Consider the following 25,341-nt stretch of genomic DNA (forward strand, 5'->3'; position numbering starts at 1 on the left):
CGCACACCTCCTGCACTCCCGCCCAGAAGTCTTCCTGGTATGAAACTAGTCTGCAGACGGCCTCTCCTTCTGGTTTGCGGCTCATTGACGAAGCACGCCACTCCTCTGAAAGAAACATTCTCTTCAAATCCCACATAGAATTCAAGAGGGATTGAAGAGATATGAAACTCGTCGCAAACCGTGTAATGGCGGGGCGCACCAACTCTTTGTTGTTGGTGCATTTTCTCATCAAGCTAAGCACAGATGTGTGATTGTAAATAAATTTTGTGATGTTTTTTGATGAGTCAACAACCTCTTTGACAAAGGGAATTTTCCCAATGTCCTCTAACATCAAATCAATACAATGGGCAGCACAAGGTGTCCAAAATAAAGTAGGATGCCTGTCCATAAGCATTCTACCAGCAGCAACATAATTTGCAGCATTGTCCGTTATGACTTGGACAACATTTTCTGCACCCACCTCCAAAATAAACACATCCAGCAAATCACATAAAGTTTTTGCATCTTTGATTTGATGAGTTGCATCAACAGATTTGATAAACATAGTCCCCAAGGGACAACTAACCAAGAAGTTTATAAGGGTTCTCCCCTTTTGGTCAGTCCAACCATCTGACATAACAGTGCATCCTGTTTGTGCCCATGATGCCCTAAAATCCTCCAATCTTTGGGTGCAGTCACGCTTTTCATCTTGAAGAAGCCGGCCTCTGAAATCATGAAGAGAAGGGAGTTTGTACCCCGGGCCAACACTGGCAATAGCATCAACAGTAGGTTGGAAAAATGGATTATTCCTTATAATGCTGAAAGGAATATCACTCCAGAGGAGAAATTTTGTCATCAACTTGTCAGCTTTTTCTTTTTCAGTTCTTTTTAGCATTGAACCAATAGTTGGTTGTGAACCAGGTGTGGTTCGAGGAACAAAATATGATGATGCAGCTACCGGATTGACTGACGCTGCAGTAGAACTTGTGCCACTTGGCCCACTTCCTTCAGCTGACCTTTTTAGTTGCCTTTTGAGTTCTTCTTTGGCGTCTCTAGTGTGCTCTAATTCTCCCAATGCTCTCATGGCTTTTTGGATAATTTCAGCATTTGTCTTTAGACAGGGCCCCACATCACGTCCAGGGATTTGTGCAAGGTGGAACTTCAACCTGTACACCCCCCCGAATATTTCCTTTCCACACAACTTGCAATACAAGTTTTGTCTATCATTCGGAGTTTTAGGGTCACCATATTCCCAGAAAGGATCCAATTTCCTTGGCATGTTTGTTTTTGAATTTTGAATTTGCAAACCTATGGAAAAATAAGGATTAGGAAATAGGAATTTAGGATTACATAAATGATAATAGTAAATACAAATTACAATTTAGCATTTGCAAAATTACAAGCTAATTATTTCCAAAATCCCAATTTCTAAACCCAAGTTACCCAACCAAATGCCAAAAAACAATGAAAAATCAAAAAAAATAAACAATGTTTAAAGAAAATGAGAAAATAAAAATAAAAAATTGGTTCTCATAGTCATAACAAATAACCCATCCCAAATCAATGAAAAATTTCCAAAAATTCTTTAAAAACAATGAAAAACAAAGTTTTTATAGAACCAAAACAAAAAAAATTAATCTACATACCTGGTTTATGGACAAATTGGCGATCTTGGCTTGGATTCCTCCTAAAATCGCTTCGATTCGCTCCCACAACCGACGGCAACCCTCTCCCTCACTTCTTCTCCTCCTCCTCCGCGCGGACTGCTGAATGAATTAAAAAAAAATCGATTTTCCCATATAAAACCCCGCTGCCCGCGCCCTCCACGATTTTTATTGAAAAAATCGTTATAAAAAAAGGTGGCGATTTTTATGTAAAAATATCGCGATTTGAATCGGCTAAATGAAAAAATCGCGCTTTTACGATAAAATCGCGATTTTATCGCGATTTTAACAACACTGGTATGCACCATGATATCCCAGACTTCTGCCTCCTCAAAGATACTCTGCATTCTCTCCTTCCAAACGCTGTAATTTATATGCCCATCCAGCCTATCCTCCACCCTCAATCCCAATGACATCCTGCTGTCCTAAAACTGAAAAATAGCACTGCTGTAGTAAAGATAAAACTGATGTTTATGAAAAAATCAGCTTGCTGGAATTTTCTGAGTGAAAAATCAGCAACTGTAATTTTTCCTTTTGCTGTCCCAAACTGCCCTTCAGCACTCAAGCTCTGATACCATGTAGAAATTTCTCATTTCCCACCCCGGTTTTCAGTTTCTCCTTATTTTTCCCATATAGTTAAATGCCCTTTCCCATAACCATACATTTAACAAGCTGAAAAAAATAAATTTGCTGAAAACACAAATTCTGGAAATTTTACAGAATGCTGGAAATTGCAGAAATAAAAAATCAGCAGTAATAAACAACCATTAAAACACATTTAAACACTGAGATTTTTGGTCAATGTGACCCTGGAAAAACCCCCTACAACTCTTGGGGAAAACCAGTTTGAGAGCTCTTCTTTATTTCTGGAAAATGCCTTTTTACAGTAAGAGAAATGTTCAGCAAAAAATCAGCAAACAGACTTTTACAACTTATCTCAGCCTTGCTGAAACTCAGCTTGCTGTTACTCCGCTGCTGATACACCGCTACTGATACACCGTTGCTGTTGCTGATACACCGCTGCTGTTGCTGATACACAGCTGCTGATACACCGCTGCTGTTGCTGATACACCGCTGTTGTTGCTGATACACAGCTGCTGATACACCGCTGCTGTTGCTGATACACCGCTGCTGTTGCTGATACACAACTGCTGATACACCGCTGCTGTTGCTGATACACCGCCCAGAAATCTCCCTTGCTCTCTTTCTCTCCTTCTCTCAATTTGCTCATGAAAGAATTGAATCGAATGTGATCTTTTCCTCCTTTTCCTCCCTTAATATAACTCCAAGTGACTCTTGGGTGATCCAAGTGACTTTTGGGTGATCTCTAAATCCAATGGCTGAAATAGATTTAGATCAATGGCTGAGATTAAATGCTCATTTAAATCTCACTTTTTATTTTTAATTCACCCCACTTTAATAAAGACCCACTTAGTCATTTATTTCCAAAGTCACTTTTCCTTTCTAATTTTTCATTGACTTTATAAAAGTCACTTTAAAATTAGACTTAGTAACTTTATCACTTAAAGTCACTTTTAAATTAGATTTAACTTTATAAAATTATAAAGTCACTTTAGGAGAAAAATTAAATTCTTTTTGACACTTTTCCCTAGGCCAAAGATCAAAGCCTAAGGGAACTACCTGTCCTCCAGTACCAAATTTCAACATTTAGCGTCAGTCAATGCGGCTTACCAAAATCGGAATTTTGACCCTTAAACGCATTTAAACAAGGTCAAGAACACTTCGGTCAACGCTGGTCAACACTAGTCTGAAGTTTGAAATTTTCGGCCTGCAATTTGTCCCAGAAGCTCATCCTTCATCCACACGTGTGTGAGAGAGAGATGATCCCCAAGCTGTACGAAACAATCTGTTTAGGAGAGAAGAATTGTTGAGTGAGTGATGATCAAATGAGGAGAGAGGTCTCTTCTGTTTATACACTTTGATGTGGGTAAAGAGACACGTCTATTGGGCTTCTTCAGCCTACATTAAGTTGAGGCCGACCTTAACAATTTGTGCATGTGAGTGAATAAATTCAAAATCACACTTCTGCTTAACCGAATGAGATGATCTTTATATCAAACTTGGACCTCTCGAAAAGAGGAATGCAATGCGATAATCATCTCCATCATATGAGCTGTCCCAAGGTGGAATTTGGCGTAGTTTCCAATTTTAACAACTTGGCTGTGAATTTTATGTAGTGTTGGCTTGTCACTGTAAAATTAACAGAGAAGTGATTTTGAATCCCGTAAAGCACCTACAGCAGGGAAGAAGGAAGCTCCTTTCAGCAGAGGACTGAGCCATGTGGGTTTTCAGCGAACCTGCACTCGGGTACGAGATCGGGTTTGCATCATGTGGTATTAAAGCAATTGATACTAGAGATAAAGTGGTGATCAACCTAGTTTCCTAAGAAGGCAGGTGATATCATAGAAAAAATGCTTTGTAAACGTCAAAATAGAGAAGTTGAAAGGAGGACCGAAGGAGATAAAGGATTTGATTTGGAGGAGAAGTTCCACGAGGTAAATTGCTTTTGTTTTGATTTTTATATGAAAGTTGAAGATTGATGACCATAGGGAAATGTTTGAAGAAAGCACTGGAGATTTGAGGAGATGGTGCAACAAAATGTTTTGATACAAAGGACATAGAAGGACTACAATTGGAGCAGTTCGGAGAAACAAAAGATTTGAATACTGTAGGTGATTTTGCAGAGAAAGACAACTCTTTGGAAGCTTACAATAATTTGGTAAAAGCAGGGGAAGGAGAATGGAAGAGCTAATGTACACTTGAGGAGGACTGAGCACAAAGCATAAGTGCTTTGGAGAAGAACTGGTTCAGAAGACTGGACCCAAATGAAGACTTTGAACATGAGATCTAGACATAGATCTTATGAAGTGTACATATTGTTTTGTTTATGATAACTTTGAGGAGTGTGTCCACAGGAGTTACAACCATTGAGATGCAGAACTATGATAAGGAGAAAGAGATAGCAACCAAATAATTTGAACAAGGATTGTGACAGGATCCTATAACAGTAAGTGAGATAGTGAGATGAGGACAACAAAATTCTCGAGAGTAGTGAGCAGATGAAGATGAGGAATCCAGACAACTTAGGAAGTTGAGGAGCAAATGTGCTCTAGAAGAAAGAGGAAAAGGTTCTATTGCAGGAAACCAGGAGAAGGAGGAAGCAGAGGTTGGGTAGAAGTTGCAAGGCAATTCCATAGTGAGTGTGGGTAAAATTGCCAGAGGAAGTTCCAGAGAAGGAACCAGGAATACCAAAAGACTGAGTTCAGGAGGGAGCTTGGTGAGGTATTGGTAGCAAGCAACAAACTTGTTACAGAGAGGAAGAAAGAGATAGGCTTCTTGCAGCTCACAGGTGGACAAGGAGAGTTCACAAAAGGAAGAGGTGAAAATGGCTATTGATAGTCATATGCAGGGTTCAAGAGGAAGTCACAAGGAAAGAAGAGAGAATGCCAAAGCAGCAGGCATAAAGAACAAAATGAGTGAAGAAGAGAGGAGGAGAGAATTGGCTGAGTTGAGAATAAACCTTGACAAGCTAAAGCAACAACTTGTAGAGTGGGGATGTTATGGCTAGAGAATGAGGAATAAGGAGGTAATATGGCCTTCTTTATGGAGGAAATTGAGACAGAGGAGTATAACAGGATGAAAAAGGAACTAAGAGCAACTGAGTTGGAAAGAGATGTGTTCTTTGGTACAGAAGAGGCTAGAGAAATTGAAGAAAAATTTAGGTAGCTGAGGCCTTGGGGAAAGAGGAGATTTGTGTTTATGAATATGACTTTTTGTGTGTGTTTGTAAGTTTGAAAAATAGTGATTAATACTTCGGTGATATATTTGTACAAGTGAATGAAGAAATGAAACTTCTCGATGAGATGGATGAGATGGAAAAAATTTGTGAGCATGTGCTTAATAACTTTGGAGACAGGAAAGCTATTTGTTCAGAGGAAATTAAGGGAATACCATCCTTAAATTTTGAGTTAAAGGAGGATGAGGCAACATTATTTCAGGAACATAGTGCAGATGTGAAAGATGAAACAACGTTCAAGGAGGAAACGACAATTGAATAAAAAGGAATTATTTCAAAAAGATATGCAGGAGAAGATTTCAGTTGGAAGTTTCATTCTCGAGGAAGCAAACATAAGTGAAGAAAAAAAGGAATGGGTGGCAAAGGATTTGAGCATGGAGAGCATAGAAACAATTTAAAGTGATTTTGAATTGTTTGAAGAATTAAATTTCTTGGAGAAGACGATAGAAAGCCAAAAACTGCAGGTTCAGACTGTAAAAATAGAATTAGAGTCAAAGTTATACTTGGCAATAATGAAGAAGAAACTGCAAGATGTGGACAACAGACTAATAAGGAAGGAAGTGAATTGGAGCTGAAGAAAAGTTTTATCACTGTAGACAATCTAAGGACAGTGACTGTAGAGGAATTCAGTTGAAAGCAAATATTGATGAGGTGATAGAAGAAATGTGGATGTTGATGAGAAGGATATCCAAAAGAAGGTACAACAGAAAGAGGAGGACAACTAGTAAAGAGGTGCAACTGACTGAAGGACTGTGCATTAGCAAAGCTAGTGGACAACTACAACACAAAGTATGGAAACTAGGGGAAGAAGGGATAATAGCACAACAACAACACAACAAGGAGAAAGATTAGCTACAAACTAAGGTTTGGGATCTAGGAGGATTTCATCAACATACACATGGTCAGGGGACCATGAATCTTTTGAACTTTGGGAGTATGATGCAGGAGCATCTTACCCCAAGTCAAAAATGTATTTTGACTAAGCTAGGGGGTCTTTCATTTACCAAGGGAGTTGGTTCCCTAATTGTGTGTGCGTGACATTATTTTTAATGTATTTTCCTAAGTTTTAGATAAATTGTATATAAATGATTAAAGTGAGGAATTGTAATCAGGTCTACTCTTAAAGAGAGAGATCTTGAGAATATTGAGAGAGTTAGAGAGATTATAGGTTAGTTAGATCTCTTAGAGGATAAAATGGATCTAGAGTCCTAGAATAGGGATTTGTTGAAGGAATTGTGGATCTAAACCAGAAGTTGTTTAGTATCCTATTTTGTATAAAAATGTAATTAGACATAGATGAGAGATAGATTAGAAGAGAGGAGATTCAAGAAGGATTCGAAGGCCAGGAAGGGCAAAGGCTAAGAGAGGGCTATGTAAATATGTTGGTTTATTGAGTAAAGTAGCACTCTGTTGAGTATTTCGAGTGTTTGGAATATATATATATATATATATGTATATATATATATATATATATATATATATATATATATTGTTGGATGAAGCAACGGTGACTGAAGGTTCGAATTGATCAAAGCTAAAGAGGGTTTCGCTACCTTACAGGAAGGAAGGACGGATCAGAAGCATGTTCATTAATTAAGGAGCAAGAGGATTTTGAGTCCAAACAAAGCAAAAGGAGCCAGAAGAAGTGAGAGGAGAATTGAGGAAAAGCATACTTAAGAGAGCGAGATAGAGCGAAGTTGAACAAAGGCACAAAGGAACCTTATGGAAGGAAGAGTGAGAACTAGATTGATTTTCTAAATTACAGCTCAGACGAGATAGTGCAGGCAAGATCGGAGTGGCGCTGCGGAAGCGAATTAAACATTGGTAGAGCCGAGAGGACAAATCAGAAGTGTAGGAGTCTATGAGAAGGTCGGAGGTGAATTACATAGAGAAAGGCTGAGAAGACAACACTTAGCTAAATTTTGGCTTTTTTTTAGAAAATTTCATCAATTAACTGATCCAGGGTCGACTCTTGACAAAATCCCATAACAAAATTATAGCTTGGAGACCCGGAACCCCAGAACACCGTAATTCATTTAAAATTAGCGTTGGGCTCTGGGATCTGTCATTTGATAGTGCCAGGATACGACAATTGATAGAGCCAGGAGACAAATTTTACAGTACTAGGCCGAAACCCTGGAATCCCTTAATGTTTTATGAATTGGCATTTCTAAAAGCATTGAGCACCAAGGATTATAGAGGTGCAAGTAACAAGAATGTTTTTGGTTCCTGGAATTGTCAAAGCCCAGAAGTAATGTAAACTAGGAGTTGGCAGAGCTGTGGGGCCGACAGGAGGAAAAACAGATTGATGGTGGTTTCTCGTTATAAGAGAAAAGTGGGCCAGCGAAGAAAAACACAAGGAAAGAGCTCTAATACCCGAAATCTCTCGTGGCACAAGTTCTAAGACTAGTTGGGCCCATAGTCGGGAGATCGGAATCCCGTAAGTTTTTGTAAAGTAGTCTACACGAGTTACAAGCCTGTGGGGTTTATGGGAATAGTTGTAGCGCTTGATTCCAACACTTGGTTCTTGGGAACACGAATTGGTAAGGTAGAGGTTGTTGGGCCGCCAAATTAACATACATTTTCACTCCATTTTCACCTTTATCCTCATTTTGTCACCTCATTTCATCACATTATCATTACATAAATCTATATTTCCAATACCATATGGGTTCATATCTTCATTTTCCAAAGTTATTAATTTTATGTATTTAGAGTGAATTTATGATTAAAAGTTAGAGAAATAACATGTATTTGCTTATACCTAAAAGTGGCTTGAGTTTGATGACATGTGTAGATCATTTGGAAGCTTCCAAGGCACTCTTATGTGGCCTCCCAAGATCAAATTCGAATTTCAACTCAAGAGGTGGACCATATTCCAAGGAGAAAGATCATGGAGATTTTGATGTGTCATGGGATTTGTATCTAGTATTTAGGGATAAGTTGAGACAAGTTTGGGTCTAGTAGACATTTAAGGGATCTACATTTATTGAGTAGATATCCCTAATTCATGTATAAATAAGAGGAGAATCCTTCAAAGGAGGGGAGGAGAGAACAATTGTCAGTTATTCATTAGCATCAGACTTATGAGTGTTCATTCAACATGAATAAAATCATTTTCTCCAAATCATGAGTTATGAGTGTTGTTTGATTCTTAAGGTGTGATAGTTGTTCATGTGTGCTCATTGAGGAATGGAAGGATCCCCATACTGAGATAAGTAAACTTTGTTGTAGAGTAATGTTGTGAATATACTAATTTTAATTCTGATGTGAATCTTATTTCTTTGTTGTAAATACTTGTAGATAATTTCAATATGAATTCATGTTATGGCCATGTTTTGTTGTGTGAAGGTTGATCTCCTTTCAGTAGCTAGTTTTTATGTGAGAAGGAGAACCGGGATCTCCTCAGATAGGAGCCTCTTCTCCATGAGCTAAGAACTGAACTGAAAACAATATTTACTTGCTTTCGTTTCTTTCTTGCTTTCTTAGATGTTTGGCAATGTTATTATAGAAAGATTGTAGAAGGACAATCAGGGCTCTTGAACAAGAGACTCTTCTCTATCTTTTAAAGTAAAATAATTCCATTGATCAAACATTTTTATGCTTTTATAAAATAGATCTGATAATTTAGATTTGTAATATGCATTTCCATTCTAAGCAAACTTCCTACACCTGTTTTATTTGAGGTCCCATATATTTTGGTTTGCTTCTAAGTTTACGAAACCCCCAGGTTGATAAATTAAATGACAGGGATTTAATAGACAATTAAATCGCCCAACAGAGGCTTAGCTTGGGGGACTATTGTAAAAAGAGCTTTGTTTCGGGGGCTATTAAGAAGGACTCGGCTACGGAGTTGATGCAGTGTTGGCTTGCCACTGTAAAATTAACAGAGGAGGGATTTTGAATCCCGTAATGCACCTATAGCAGGGAAGAAGGAAATGCCTTTGAGTAGAGGATTGGGCCATGTGGATTTTCAGCAAACCCGCGCTCGAGTACAAGATCGGGTTTGCATCAAGAGAAATTGGAGAATAATATTATGAATAATGATGATCATGTTGAGAAGCCGCCCTCTTTTAGTGCCATGGTCCCTAGTGAGTCACTATTTTACCATTTTTTGCTACTCTCTTTTCCTTGTTTTTAATCCCTTTTCATTTACTTGTAACTTTATATTAGCCCATTTTAATGCTCATATGTGGGATTTAAGCTCAAAGTATTTTCTTAGTATTTTATTGAATTATGATTAACATCAGGGAGCATTAGTGTATTATGTATTTACTTTTGAAGTAAAGGCTCATGTGTGGACAAGTTGTTACAAGATATTACTTCAAGTTCTTATGCTATGGGTCCATGAGTTACAAGGTTGAAGAAAATTTGAGTTAATGGTGCAGAGAATTTGTAGATTCGTGTGTTGTAGATTTGGCATTCCATGGAGGAGGAAATCGACCAACACCAATCATATAGCCACTTGGGGAAGACAATAAAACATATATTTCATGGTTTTAATTATTGGAAGGCAAATTTCTATGTGCCCATGTGTGCATATTCTTTTTTATTATATATTTAAAGTTTTTTCATGTATATACCATGGATCTAGGGAGTCTCAGTGGAAAACCTCCCGATAACATCCCAATAAATTTGGGAAATCGCAAGTTTTTGAACTCGTCGATGTTATCAGCCGAGCTTTTCGGGAGATGTTCAAACTTGAAAAAAATTGTGATTTAATTGATAAACTCGTCATTTTATCACGATTTGATCCAAAAAAACATGAGTCTTTTCTGGGCTATGTATAATTTAGGGAAAATCAGATTTTTTTGCTCATTTTGCATTCAATCCTTAATGATTCAACCCTAAGGAGAGAGGAGGAATTTGTCACTGTTGAGGAAGAAAATATTTGACTAGTTTTGTGGTATGCATTTAGAGTTTTATCCACTGCTCAATATGAGAGACAACGATTTCCGAATTGCAAGTAGGGATTCTCTCTGTAATGGTACAAACTACTGTTGATTTTTGCAATATATATGGTGAACGATTGACTGAGATTAACCTTGTGGTTGTTACGTATCCAATAACTGTCAAGATAACCTTGTCATGCTAACCCGCAACATGAAATCCATGAATGGTTTAAATCCGTCTATTAGTTCTCTTTTTAGTTTGTTGTTGCTTTGAATCAAAAATATTTTAGACTTCATTTGTTGTCACTAGAGTTGGGTCGCTGGCAGCATGGTCCTTATAGTTATTATTCTTTACCATAGATTGTTTACATGTTTCAAAAAATCAAACTTTCAAGCACTTGTTTAACAAATCTGAGTGTGTTCACTCTTAACTTTAGCGAGTGAGAAGAGGCATTTAATATTTTAAATTCACAATTTGATTTTTTAAAATCTTTTAATATATCTCTTGATTCTTATGTGATCAATAGTTTTTAATTGTTTTCATTTTATTTTGTACCCTAGGTTCAAATTCAAGTTCAAACAAAAAGTCGAGGCAGTTGGACCCTTTGTGGGAATATGGTGCACTCGATGTCGTACCCGAGGGGGTGTCAATAGTCAATATTTGACTTGCAAGTTGTGGCAAGCATATGTCAGGGGCGCCAACCGATTAAAATTCCATCAAGGGAAAATTCCAGGGACTTTGGCTAGATGTAGCTCCATAAATCATTCAAAAGGTGATTAAATCACTGCATGATAAAGATGATGCCAAAGACAACATGGCAACGAAAAAAAGTCAAACTGTAATGAGAGGAGTGGGGGGAAGTGAAAGTGCTTCTTCAGTATTGCCTTCCACATCCACATGGCCCAACCCCTCAACTGTCTCATCTTTTTTTGTTCCTAGAACCACACTTGGTGCACAACTTGGGATCAAATCGACACTTAAAAAAAGGGAAAAGGAGAAAGCTGATAAGCTAGTTAGTGTCTTCTATGGAGTGGTGTTCCTTTTAACATTGCCAAGACTAATCCATTCTACCAAGTTATGTTTGATGATGTTGCTATTGTTGGTCTGGGGTACAATGCCCCTACCTTTGTGGAGTTGAGAGGGCCTCTTTTTCAAAATGAAATTGTTGATTGCACTGCTAGATTGGAGGAGTTTAGGGCATCATGTGAACACACTAAATGCATTGTGATGTCAAATGTTTGTATTGATTAGAAGAGTAGGACCCTTCTTAACTTTTTGGTTAGTTGTCCCAAGGGGACACTGTTTATGAAATATGTTGATGCATATGCACATATTAAAGATGCACATTTATTATGTGATTTGTTGGACACCTTCATTCAAGAGGTAGGTCCACAAAATGTTATCCAAGTCATAATGGACAATGTTGCAATTTATATTGTTGCTGGTAGGTTGCTTATGGAGAGGTATCCTCACTTGTTTTGGACACTTTATGCTGCACATTGTATTAACTTGATGCTAGAGGATATAGGGAAGATTCCTTTTGTGAGGGATATAGTTGGATAATCAAAGAGCATAACAAAATTTATATATAATCATGCATCTATGCGTAGCTTTATGAGAAGATTCACCAACAATAAAGAGTTGTTGTGTCTTGCTATTACACGGTTTGCCACTAGTTTCATATCTTTTTAGTCTCTATTGAATTCTATGTTGGATGTGAAGACTGTGTTTCTTTCATAAGAGTGGCATGCTTTGGTAGAAGTGGAGGAGGTTTCTGCCATTTCCAAACTTTTGGTAAGGGTTCTTTGGTTGGTTGATGGAGACAAGCCTAAAATGGGCTATTTGTATGAGGCCATGTATAGGGCCAAAGAAGCCATTAATGCCTGTTACCCACCATTTTGTGGGTGATATCCCTAGATTTTGTTTTTCTAGAAGATGGTCCTCAATCGGTGGCCAACAACCCCTTGCAGCCATCAACTAGCTCGTTGTGCCACTTCTCCACCACCTGAGCCATCCATGTGGTCCCTCAGCCATCTGTCATGGTCATATGTTTGAAGATGGGCCTCCCAAACCTAAAGGTATGCCTTGTCATTTGGTAATTGAGTATTGTAGTTTACTTATCATGCAAACTTTTGGGGATGGATTAATGGGCAGATTCGGCAGAAAGAGTGGTCTAGGTTTGTGCTCTTGTCCCCTAGACCTCTTTTGGATGTTCACCTTGGACCCTAGTCCCGTGGGATCTCTTTTACTGACCTTTGGGCTTTAGGGATGGTACTTCATGGGAAACCCTGATTTTGGTTGCATGGTCCCGCTCTCTCATCCACATATATCACTCCCCACCTTGCTCATTATAACGCCTTTCATCATTCCTCCCACTTGGGTCCACATAGGGTTAGCCTTCCCTTTCCCTTTGCCCACACTTTGGGTCGGGTTTGGAACGACGCCCTAGAGGTTGATGCAGCTAAAAGGAAAATTAAAAGCATAATTGGCCACATTCAACAGGAAAATGTACCACAAAATGCAAAAGATGGCTGGGATAAACACATTTAGCACGTGGGAAAAAGCCAATACATGAGCTCTACCCCATTATCATGGTCATCACCCTGGTTCCTATAGGTCTTAGATGAACCTCCTTTATCATTCAGGAACCCATGATTGTCCCAACCCCTGGTGGGCAATGAACCGCCCTACCCCCAAAGGGGTATCCACTGCTATACCTTACACATCATGCTCTTATCCCTTGAGCCCCGAGTAGTTAATCAAAGAAAAATCATAAAAGGAAAAAGACATATAAAGAAAGGTGGAAAAATCAAGGTCGGGGAACCTCATGTACCACGATTTCTCCCTCCTATACATTATATACCCAAGTGTGGGCTTCCCTTTTGCTAGCTACCCTAGTACCCTAGCATGTGGCCTAGGGCTGCCCGTTTCCATTCCCTACTCAATTCATCTCTTTATCACATGCCACCACCCTTTAACGGTAGAAACGACTTAATAGGATACTTGGTTAATCCCATTTGGATTTTGGAGACATTAGCACATGCCAAAGCCCACTATGGAAGGTCATGCCATTATGAAGTGTCCCCCTGTTGTCCATGGTTTGTAAGATCTTTTACTCGATTTCCTTTGATGATTTTTTGTACTGGAAGGCTAGGGGACGCATTGGATCTTATGCAAGATTGTAGATGGTCTCCATTTTGGGTCTGGTCTCCCTATACGGGGTCCTAACCCTCCAGAGGGCTACATTGGCATATGTATGGTGTGTGTTGAGAGTCGTGGGCCTCCACAGCAGTAGACAACACTGCATGGATTCCTAGAGATGTTCATAGATTGCTCGAGATTCACTTATTGGACGAAGAAGATGCACTTGGTTCACCATGCCTAGTCGGCCCCACCGTTGTACCATGCACTTGGTGTTGAAATTTCTAAGTTTAACCCGTTAGAAATTCTTCCTGTACTATCTGGTTTATTTCTTCCTACTTGTTTAATTACTTAACAAGTTATTTACCATGTAGATACTGAAAATAAACACAAGTACAATATCAACATCTACAGATCATCAATTGAAAGAAAACAAGCACACAAGTGACACCGTTCTTTTTGGAGCAATGTCCTCGGAAAAACCCAATGCGAGAAAACGGTGCAACTCTTCAGAGGGTTTTATTATTATGCAGTCTTCAGAATACAACTAGGGTGCCAAAAATGGCTCACCCAACAGAGAATGCCCTCGGTAGTAGTACCTCTCCTCGGAGACATTCTGGCTGATTAATCACCGGATGAACGATACCACAACAACAATTGCAACTTCCACTACTTTGCGTCACTATGATAGGTACTGCGTCACCCTTCCTGGCTCACCAGCACCCAGTTTGTCCAACGAAATCCTCCCAGCGCTGCCTCTTGGCCCTGCGTTAGCTCTGTTGGCCTCTGCATCAACTTCTGGAGCTTCTGCGCCATCCCTTAGACCCTCTGCGTCTCACACGCTGGCCTCTCCTGGCTCTGCGCAGCTTCTAGTTGCCTCTACGTAGCCTCTAGTTGCCTCTGCGTCAACCTTTCCGGACTTTGCACTGTCTCTCTGGTACTAACTCTGCCTCTCTGTTATGTATTCATTGCCCCTCACTGTTGATCATTGGTTCTATCTCTCTTAGCAAACCCCGCTCTAGAGAATAGAATGACTGATCACTCTGGTGTGTTCTCCAACTGACCCTCAAGTCTCTTCTTATACTTTTCTCGTTGGTACATCAACGGCCGAGATTAAATCTGTAATCAACGGCTAAGATTAGATTTGGCTTGATCCATGTCTTTTGGAACATTCTAGCCCAGTTTTATATTAATACCCATTAATATTTTATTTTTCCTAAGTTTAGACTTAGGAACTCCATTCAAAATATTAATTATTTTAATATCTCCCAAATCGGAACAATCTGTCCAAACCATTTATGGGTATTAGAGATCTCATGTGCTTTAGCCTCTCCACCAATTTTCATGGCTAGAGCACATCTGATGCTACCGCAAATCAACACTCCCTCTTAGCGAGGACTGTGCTCTAGTAATACTCCACCCTGAGCATCACCCTAATTATCCGACATCGGTCCCTGTGCTAATGCTAGGCCTCCTTGCCCAACATCCTCTACGCTACTGCATCTTGTATTGTTGCCGATGGCCCTGCCACTGCCACTGCTGCATCCGTACGGCAACTCCCTCTGCATCCGTGCTACTGTTGGTCCATCCTCCCAGCACTGCATCTGCACTACATCCCCTCTCATGATGTGGCATCGAGCTATTGCATACTGCTACTGCACTGCAACTCAGTTACTGAGAAGTAAGTAGCTGATCCACCCAACTCTGACATCCCTGTCATGTTAGAGACACTCCTGATGCTGAAGCTCCCTTTGCCGCTATCAAGTGCTCCCTCTACTGACCTCTGTGCTACTGCAACAACTCCCTGCATCTCGCATCGTTGCACACCTCTCTGTGCCATCCTGCACTAGTGCAACACTCCCGTGCCACTCGCACTATTGCAGCTTGCTAGCCTCACGTTGTCCAGGGACTCCTGCACTGTAGCACTCTTTGTCGCTTCATCTGCATCCGTCTCTACCAACATTTTCCAGTTTTGCTACTCCTCTTTGGGGCTCCCGTAGAAAGGTATAATCCAAGAGGTTGGCTACCTCAAGGATCTTGCCCCTCATCGCATGTAGTCTGTCTGACTACAGCTCGATGTCTCCCCACTTCTTCTCAAGTGGAACATGAGCACTCATGGCACAATCATCATCCTTCTCGACTTCTTTCTGTGCCCTCGCTGGCGTTGCCTTGGTCTCAGAAACCTCTCCCTTACTCTTCTTCCTAGGACACTGGTTCACAAAATGACCCAGTTCCCCACAATGGAAGCATTTGACCTTGGAGAGGTCCTTCTTCTTTCTCTTCTCTTGCTTTCCTGCAAATGCTAGAGCCGCATCCTCTTCTTCCTCCTTCTTGATCCTGATCCCTTTACCGCTACTCCCCACCTTGGTCAGTCTTCTGATCTCCTCTTGGCGAAGAGTCGACCTGCCCAGTATGCTCTAGACAAATACTTCCCAATCTAGAAGCTTCGACCTGCCCAGTATGCTCTGGACAAATACTTCGCAATCTGGACGCTTCGACTTGCCCAGGATGCTTTGGAAAAATACTTCCCAATCCTTGGAGACTACATTCAGTGCAGTCCTCACCAACATCTCCTCATCTGGCATGGCCGTTATGGAAGTCAGTTGGTACCGGATCTGCTTCAATCGACTGAGGAAGACATCTATCTGCTCTCCCTTCTGCATCTGGTATGACCGCAGTTGATTTTCAAGTAGCATCTTCCTCTACATGGACATATGTTGGTACAATTTCTTCAGGGCCTCCCACATCTCCTTTGTCGTGTCCTTCTCAGCAATATGCAGCACCACATGATCCTTGACCCCATCAAGGATAATGCACTTCGCCTTGGCCATTGCTTCCTTGCACTTCTCATTTTCAGTTGGGTCAACTGGGATCGCTATTGTTTTCAAGGCGAAGTCCTTGATGTGATATTTGTCTAGAATGGACAAGATCCTGGCCTTCCAGACCACGAAGTTGGATGCTCCATCCAACCTATCTTGATCTCTCAGTCCATTCACGGCCATTATGCTGCTCTTTTTTCGAATCCTCTGAGTCTCTTTACTTCCCTCCTGGAAGTCCTCTGTTCGACTCCTGCTGAGTCTCTCAACTTCCCGTCTAGAAGTTCTCGGTTCGGCTCCCTCTGAGCCTCAATTTCATTTCTGGAAATCCCTCTGCCATTGTCAATTTGCCTCACTCCGATCGTTTATGCAACTGCACCACTAATCCAGATTCCTTAGTTAGAAATCCACCTCGGCAGCAACTCCCTCCTCCTTGGTCTTGCCCTGTTAGGTACTGTTCTGACCATAGTACCCCACCAGCTTCGCTCTGCAAATTACCTGCAGCCTCCTATACCCCAGCAACTGAAGGATTGAGCCACTTGGCTCTGCGCAACCCCGGCACCGGCAAATCAACTCCCCTAGCCAACTGCGTCAGCCCTCCTGGCCTCTACGTGAGCCTGATTCTGCCTCCCTTAGCCTCTGTGCTGCCTTTCTCTAGCCCAAAATGATGATGCAGTCCCTCTACGTCACTCCTTCCTCTGTCGCCTTCTTCACGAATCAACTTTGTCACTCAGGACAATTGAATCTGCTTCTATTGCTCTGCTAGCTGATGCCTTCATCTTTCTTGTGATCTGCAACCATGCTCTAATACCATGTTGGAATTTCTAAGTTTAACCCGTTAGAAATTCTTCCTGTACTATTTGGTTTATTTCTTCCTACTTGTTTAATTACTTAACAAGTTATTTACCATGTAAATACTAAAAATAAACACAAGTACAGTATTAACATCTACAGATTATCAATTGAAAGAAAACAAGCACACAAGTGACACCGTTATTTTTGGACCAATGTCCTCGGAAAAACCCAATGCGAGAAAACCGGTGCAGCTATTCCGAGGGTTTTATTATTATGCATTCTTCAGAATACAACTAGGGTGCCAAAAATGGCTCACCCAACAGAGAATGCCCTCGGCAGTAGTACCTCTCCTCGGAGACAGATATTTCGGCTGATTAATCACCAGATGAACGATCCCACAACAACAATTGCAACTTCCACTGCTCTGCATCACTCTGATAGGGACTGCGTCACCCTTCCCGGCTCACCAACACCTAGTCTGTCCCACAAAACCCTCCCAATGTTGCCTCTTGGCCCTGCGTCAGCACTGCTAGCCTCTGCGTCAACGTCTAGAGCTTCTGCGTCAGCCCCTAGACCCTTTGTGTCTCACACGCTGGCCTCTTCTGGCTCTGCGCAGCTCTTGGTTGCCTCTACGTAGCCTCCAGCTGCCTCTGCGTCAACCTCTTCAGGCTCTGCATTGTCTCTCTGGTACCAACTATGCCTCTCTGTTATGTATTCACTGCCTCTCGTTGTTGATCACTGATTCAATCTCTCTTAGCAAACCCCGCTCTAGAGAATAGAATGACTGATCACTCTGGTGTGTTCTCCAACTGACCCTCAAGCCTCTTCTTATACTTTTCTCGTTGGTCCATCAATGGTCGAGATTAAATCTCTAATCAACGGCTAAGATTAGATTTGGCTTGATCCATGTCTTTTGGAACATTCTAACCCAATTTTATATTAATACCCATTAATATTTTATTTTTCCTAAGTTTAGACTTAGGAACTCCATTAAAAATATTAATTATTTTAATATCTCCCAAACCGGGTACAATCTGTCCAAAACCATTTCTCGGCCTTGGAGATCTCATGTGCTTTATCCTCTCCGCCAAATTTCATGGCTAGAGCACATTCAATGCTACCCCAAATTAACACTTGGCAGGTGACCTAGGACTTGTATGCTGATGTGGCATCACTTACACCATCGGAGCCCTTACAAATGGTCTATAAAACAGTGTGAAACACGCATATGGATTTCCAATGAATGAATTGAATTGATGAGCAAAATGAAGCTCAATAATAATACAGAGATATTTACAGTAATAGAAACATCAAGTTTCTATTAGGAAATAGAAACAACCAGTTTCATCTAAGAAACTGCTAAAAAAATAAAAATAGCAACAGCTAATAAGAATGAGCATTAAACACTAAATAGTATTATTCTAATACCCTCCCTTAATGCTCAATCTATTTACAACACCAATAGACCCTCTGAATTTTACAAACTTATTAGGACCAAGAGGCTTGGTGAAGATGTCTGCGGGCTGCTCCGTTGTGGGAACATATCGCAACTGAACGGATCCGTCTTCAACAAGCTGGCGAATGTAGTGGCAATGGGTTTCCACATGCTTTGTTCGTTCATGAAAGACTGGATTCTTGGCAAGTTTGAGCACTCCCTGATTATCACAAAACAAGGGAGTAGGACCTGTCTGGGAAACATGCATATCCGCAAGCATACGTCGAAGCCAAACTGCGTCACAAGATGCCTTAACTACTCCCCGATACTCTGCTTCTATTGAGGAGAGAGCCACTGCCTGCTGCTTCTTACTAGTCCAGGTGACAGCACCGGATCCTAGACTTAACACATACCCCGCTGTAGATTTACGATCATCAACCGAACCGGCCCAGTCAGAATCTGTGTAACCACTAAGTATAGGATCGGAACTTCGAGTGTAGAGGAGTCCATAATCAGGAGTGCCACGCACATATCGTAGCACACGCTTTGCTGCTATCTAATGATCAGCCTTAAGAGCTAACATGAAGCGGGAAATGTAGCTCACTGCAAAACTGATGTCAGGTCTAGTGGCAGTAAGGTAGATGAGGCTGCCCACTAATTGCCTGAATAAAGTTTCATCCACAAGGGGGGAGGATGACTGAGTTGAAAGTTTGAGCCCTGGTTCCATAGGAGTCGTGGCCGGTTTGCAATCCTGCATTCTGAACCTGTCCACAAGATTTTTGGCATACTTGGATTGAGAGAGAAAGATGTTGTTCTCAGTCTGCCAGACTTCAACCCCCAGACAGTAATGAAGAAGTCCCAAGTCTGTCATATCAAAGGTGCTGCATAAGTCTTGTTTGATCCCATGGATCAAGTGTGCAGAGCTGCCAGTAATGATAAGGTCATCCACATAGACAACCACAAACAAAATATCATCACTAGTATGCTTGATATACAGGTTTGCATCAGATGGGCTCCGCTAAAAGCCATGATCTGTCAGGTACTGATCAATTTTCATGTACCAAGCCCGAGGAGCTTGTTTCAATCCATAGAGTGCTTTAGCTAATCTACACACTTTCTGTTCTTGACCGGCAATCTTGAATCCTGGAGGCTGCGTCATGTAGACTTCTTCCTGTAAGTCACCATTTAGGAAAGCACTCTTTACATCCATCTGATGAACTTTCCAACTGAACTGAGCTGCGAGGGCAAGGACAAGCCGTATGGTACTCATCTTGGCTGTAGGAGCAAAAGTCTCCTCATAGTCGATGCCTTCCTTCTGTGAGAACCCTCGAGCCACAAGACAAGCTTTATACTTATCTAGGGTTCTATCAGCTTTGTATTTCACTTTATACACCCATTTGCAGCTGATGGGCTTTTTTCCTGCAGGAAGATCAAAAAGGGTCCACGTGTGATTCTTCTGAAGACTCTGGAATTCAGCTTCCATAGCCTGTTCCCACTCAGATGTACCTTTAGCCTCTAAATAGGTTTGAGGCTCAAAAATACTGTGTAGGTTAGCCATAAGAGCAAAATTTACTGTAGATTGTTGTTTGCTCTTATGTCTAGAAGTTCTACCTTCAAGGAGCTCATCATCCCGGAGATCACCAATGGTTTTAGCCCACCATTTAGGCCGAACAGTAGAGGAACCAATATCAGGAGGAGGTGGAGAAGGCTCAAGAATAATAGGAGCAGCAAGAGGAGGGTTATTTTCTGGAGGAAGCTCAGGTAGTGTATTATCAAACACTGATGCTGCATCATCCCTCCCATTAGGTGGACCTACCGGAAGAAGAACACTGTGAGGCTGATCCTCAGAACACTGCTCCGAAGGAGAAGACTGAAAGAATCCTCTGTCTTCATCAAATACTACATCTCGACTGAAGCTAAGACGACCAGTGGCTATATCTATCAGCCTATAGGCCTTGTGATGATCATTGTACCCTGTCATCATGAGTTTCTGGCTTTTGGAATCCAACTTAGAGCGCTTAGCAGCTGGAATCCAAACATATGCAACTGAGCCAAATACTTTGAGGTGACTGATCTTAGGCTTACAGCCAAACCAAACCTCTTCGGGAGTCTTCCCCTTAATAGCCTGAGTGGGTGATTGGTTAAGAAGATAGACAACAGTAAACACTGCTTCAGCCCAGAATTTTTTCGGAACACTCCTATGTTGTAACATGGAGCGAGAAATTTCAACAACTGTGCGGTTGCAGCATTCGACAACACTGTTCTGCTGAGGAGTGTAGGGTGTAGTTAACTGGCATTTGATGCCATAAGCATCACAAAAGTTGGAAAAAGCAGAAGAACAAAATTCCCCCCCGTTATCTGTCCTAAGAGTCATGATATTACAGCCAGACTCTTTTTCAACTAAGGCTTTAAACTTCTGAAAGGTACTAAATGCATCAGATTTATATTTTAGAAAATACACCCACATCTTTCTACTGAAATCATCTACAATAAGCAAAAAATATTTGCAAGCAGTAATAGAAGATGTATTCATAGGACCACAAATATCAACATGAATTAACTAGAGTACCTTAGATGCGCGCCAAGATTCTCCATCCTTGAATGAAGACCGATGTTGCTTGCTAGCTTGACAAGCGTCGCATACGCCCAACTGCTGAGTCTGAATATCAGGTAACCCTGACACAAGTCCCTCCCGAGAGAGTTGAGAGAGATACTGCATGTTTAGATGCCCATATCGCTGATGCCACAGAGCGTTGATGGGGAAACACGCGCTGCTAGAGCCACTTCTGGGGAATCACCAGTCTCAAGAAGCCTGTATAGACCATGATCCTCTAGGCCAACAGCAACTGTAAGACTAGTCTCCCTGTCGATAATGGAGCACTTGTGCGCACTGAACATTACATCAAGCTGAGGAGAGTTCCTCATAATCTGGCTGACAGACAACAGATTAATTTCCATACCAGGAACATAGTACACATTCAAGAAGATGAGTGTGCGCCCACCAGACTGGATCTGAACTGTACCTCTGCCAACCACTGTGTACTTTTCACCTCCGCCAAATACCACGGAATCACTGAAAGGTGAGAAGTCAATAAACCAGTCACGCCTGTGAGAGAAATGGCGTGATGCACCAGAGTCAATGTACCAGGCAGAAGACAGGACATGATCTGAAGACCTTTTAGCCATAAAGGCGTAAAAGGCAGATTCTGACTGCTCGGAATGTTCTGCAACATTCGCTGTCTGATGGGGCCCTCCCTGTTTCTTCTGTTCAGAAGCAATCCTCTGTCGGCAATCTTTCTTTATGTGGTCGAACTTGTGACAGTAATTACACTGCACACTTTTCTTCCTAGCCGGATCAAAAAGCTGAGACGAACCTTTTTGCTGAAAGGACTGAGAGGACTGATATTTGGCAGTAAAAGCATTTTCCGAGGACACTGATGAAGCACTACTACCAAACTGCTGTTTCCAATGATCCTGCTGCAGGAGTTTGGTGCATAACTCTAGAAACTTCAGATCAACATTTGTGGTGGTAATGTTGAGTGTTTCTATGAAGTGTTCATAAGATTTCGGTAGACTTTTTAGAGTGATGACTACCATATCTTCTTCCTCCATGGTCCGACCAATGGCTTCGAGCTGATCTCGAATGTCTTTAATCCTGTTAAGATGTTCCTGTAAAGACATATGTTCGTCCATCATGATGGAGAACAGCTGATTCTTGAGAAAGAAAGCTCTGCTCTTGTCGGATGTCTCGTGCAATTCCTTAAGATGTTGCCAAATTTCAGCAGCTGTTTTGCCTGAAGGAATCTGTGGTAACTGATCATCAGTGACAGAAAGTTTGAGAAGCATAACAGCCTCTCGATTTCGATCATCAAACTTATCTTGATCGGTACCAGCTGTACCAGGACGGAGCTCTTTGGCCAAAACAAGCTGGTCAAGACGCCTATACTCAAAAATGGTCAACATTCTCTGTTTCCAGATGTTATAATTTGTGCCATTAAAGCGCTGACTGCCTTCCAACATCAGATTGGTTAGCGAAGCCATCTGCACGTTTCCCAAGACACAAAAAATACCAAAGAAATCTGGCACGGATTTTAATGCAGATGTCGACTGATCTTGAACAACAAAAAAAAAAACATTGACAGGCGCTGGTGTAAAAATTTGTTAAATGCAGGATTGAATACTGAGAAGCACGATAATTACTGAATTGGAATATCTGAGATTGCACCACCAATTCTGGTTAATTGGGAAACAATGGTCACAAGAACTGATATCTTGTTTCCTGGTAGTTGTCCATATGCACGACCTTCTGAAAAAATATCACAGTTCTAAAAAAATAACACAACCCTCCATACAAATTTGGAAATGAGTCACACTAAAAAAAATCTGGAAATGAGTCTGCGTGGCCCTTTTTACGAGAACTCAGACCCACCTGTGGATGAAAACTTATTGCTAGAAACTTCGGTTCGGTTGTAATAAGCAGTGAACGTGGCCAAGAAGAAAATTTTAATTTTCAATACGAAAAAAACGAACCGAAGAATAGCGTGCATAGTAACCTTTTAATCCACGATAAAAAACAAATTCTGTTACGCGGAAAAGAATTCTGCATCCCTGGCATTAATCGTAGATAACAGAGAGGCGGGTAGTTACCGTCTGAGAGAAACTTGGAAAAGAATGATCGATTTTGGAAGCGTCAGATGATGGCGAGAACAAGCAGCAAGCAAGAGTTTTCACAGGCTTCCGGTCCACGCAGTTCCGAGTTCACAAGTTCAAAAAAAACTCGAACTCGCTGGCAGAATCAGATCTGCGGATCTCGGCCTGCATCCTCTAAAATCGAGTATCTGGAAAAAATATGAAGGTTTGGTCTGCGTGCCTTTACTTGCTCGGGTTACACATCGCACGGCGCAGGTGAAGAGTTCGGATTGCTCGAATCTATTCGGAGCAGACAGGAAAGTGCGCAAAAAAAAATATATACAGCACGTGAAATAATGCAGTATCTGTCCACGCGTCAAGAAATTTCTTGACATCAAAGCTGACTTGGAATTTGCCATCTGAGGGCACGCTGTCCTCTGGTATGGCTGAGCGTTTCAAAGCAAGCTGTCCACTGCGTGCCTTTTTGGCTGTCGTGAAATTCCAGAAGCAGGAGGTCACCTAAATGCTGTAAACATTGTCTACTTTCCACGCACACTGAATTGTTCGATTCAACCACAATGAAAACTGAAGAAAAGAAATCCTCCACAGAAGAGCAGTTTCGAAATAAAGCGCTAAATTTTTCAACCTATGAAAAATTTATTTAGAAAAATAACCTAAGCTTTGATACCATAAAACAGTGCGAAACACGCATATGGATTTCCAATGAATGAATTGAATTGATGAGCAAAATGAAGCTCAATAATAATACAGAGATATTTACAGTAATAGAAACATCAAGTTTCTATTAGGAAATAGAAACAACCAGTTTCATCTAAGAAACTGCTAAAAAGATAAAAATAGCAACAGCTAATAAGAATGAGCATTAAACACTAAATAGTATTATTCTAATAGTCTACAGGCATCTTCAACCTACTTGTAGACCCATGAGGTCACTTATGTACCCTCACACCCATTGGGAGCACCACAGGTTTATTATTTGGAGAACAAGGGGCCAAACCCTTTGTCCACTATTTTGGGAGTCCTAGTCATCATTGTGGCACTTATGGACTTCATCGGGCTTCTTAGAAGGCCCAACGACATGTATTATTGATCATTCAACCTCTTGAGAGGCTTATTCTTTTGTTTATGAGCTAGTTTGGTGGGTTTGTCACCAAAAGTCAGTTATTTTTCACATTATTTTTATTTTAGGGGCTAATGTAGGCCCAGGTAGCTAAATCAAACTCATTGGGAGTGTATAAATAGAAGTGATGAGCATTCATTTTAGCATCATCACTTGGATTTGGAACTAGTATCTCTTTAGAGATTTTCGTTATCCTTCTTGGAGGACGAATTTTTGGAGCATGGAATGAATTTTGATGTTTGGATAATTTTCTTATGTCTTGGAGCTTCTTGATGGCAAGTTTTTGGATGGTTGGATATGTTCTTATAAATGTAAGTACATTTTAATGCTATTCTTTCTTTCTAATTTTGTCACATACATTGTTGCTCGGATTTCGCTACACTAGGTTTTATTTGCAAGTAGATAAATTGAACTCATTGGGAGCGTGCAAATAGAAGTGATGAGCATTCATTTTAGCATCATCACTTGGATTTGGAACTAGTATCTCTTTAGAGATTTTCATTATCCTTCTTGGAGGATGAATTTTTGGAGCATGGAATGAATTTTGATGTTTGGATAATTTTCATGTCTTGGAGCTTCTTGATGGCAAGTTTTTGGATGGTTGGATATATTCTTATACATGTAAGTACATTTTAATGCTATTCTTTCTTTCTAATTTTGTCACATACATTGTTGCTGAGATTTCACTATACTAGGGCTTATTTGTTGCATCTCTTATGCGAAGTTGTGGAAATTTTGTTTCTGGATAGTGAATGCTTCATGTATGGGCCATGTATAATGAATGAATGTTCCTAGGGATGTTTCATTATTGAAATTCATCTTGACAAGCCATTTATCTTGCAAAACGAAGTATAAAGTCTTTGAAGCTGCTTTTGCTGCTGCCCTAGTGCCAAGCGAAGTTGTCTTTGAGGCCTCGACCTAGAAAATTCAAAGGTCCATAGTCATAATTCTACCTGACTCCAATATCCCCAAAGTATTAGGCACTGTTCCACCCAAAGGTGATCACCTTAAACCTATTTTCCTTCTCCACT

The 25,341-nt window shown here is 40.9% G+C and overlaps 1 protein-coding gene across 2 annotated transcripts in view; it reads left to right on the forward strand.

Moving 5' to 3' along the window:
- The window catches only part of LOC149195524 (phospholipase D gamma 1-like), a 284,497-nt gene that overhangs the window by 169,737 nt on the left and 89,419 nt on the right, over positions 1 to 25,341 (forward strand). The gene's annotated exons all lie outside the window — the stretch shown is intronic.

This window comes from Pinus tabuliformis, chromosome 2_2 (assembly GCF_031772625.1).
Source record: "Pinus tabuliformis cultivar Carrire ecotype Pingquan chromosome 2_2, CPIR1, whole genome shotgun sequence".
In the NCBI taxonomy this organism is placed as follows: Eukaryota; Viridiplantae; Streptophyta; class Pinopsida; order Pinales; family Pinaceae; genus Pinus; species Pinus tabuliformis.